Below are 814 nucleotides of genomic sequence, written 5' to 3'. Positions count from 1 at the left end.
TAAGGACAAGATAATCTTATTTATTTATATACTAAAATGACAAATTATTGGTTTTGGCTAGACTAGTTTGACTGAAATGTTCTATATAATCTGATGACTAAAAAAGACTCAACAGTTTTCATTGACAAATAGTAGACTAAAATAATTAGTTTTCTTTGACTAAAATAAGACTAAAATGCTCAGACTTTTAGTCGACTAAATCTTGACTAAAATGTTTACTGTTTTAGTCGACTAAAATAAGACTAAAATGCTCAGACTTTTAGTCGACTAAAACTTAACTAAATAAAAACAGGATGAAGGTGACTAAATATGACTAAAACTAAAAAGGAAATTTAACACAGGACTAAGACTAAAGCTAAATTAAAAAATAGCTGACGAAATTAACACTAGTGGTGACGTCACACTCCGTGATGCGGCTGCTCGGCATGATGGCAGCAGGTCACGTGGTGATGCCCCTGGGTCTCCTACACATGAGGAGACTGCAGAGGTGGTTTATCAGCCTCCGCATCGACCCCATACGACAGAAGAGGCGCATGGTGGTCATCCCTCTGTCCGTGGGTTCAGACTTAACATACTGGAAAAGTCCCCACGTCCTGTCAGAGGGGGTTCCCCTGGGCAGAGTTACGTCACACATCTCGGTGTTCACAGACGCATCTCTCTCAGGGTGGGGAGGAACGTGCATGTCACATGTTTTTCCCAACACACTCTCACTCCCTAAGCGTCCAATAGCGACGTTTGGTCAGTGTCCGTGGCGTCCAATTGTGACGCTCCTAGGCTCCTTCAGCGTCATAAAGGGACGCAAATAGCTTTCAAC

The sequence above is a fragment of the Pseudochaenichthys georgianus genome, chromosome 7 (assembly GCF_902827115.2).
Source record: "Pseudochaenichthys georgianus chromosome 7, fPseGeo1.2, whole genome shotgun sequence".
Taxonomy (NCBI): domain Eukaryota; kingdom Metazoa; phylum Chordata; class Actinopteri; order Perciformes; family Channichthyidae; genus Pseudochaenichthys; species Pseudochaenichthys georgianus.
Note: the sequence above shows the minus strand (reverse complement) of the source record.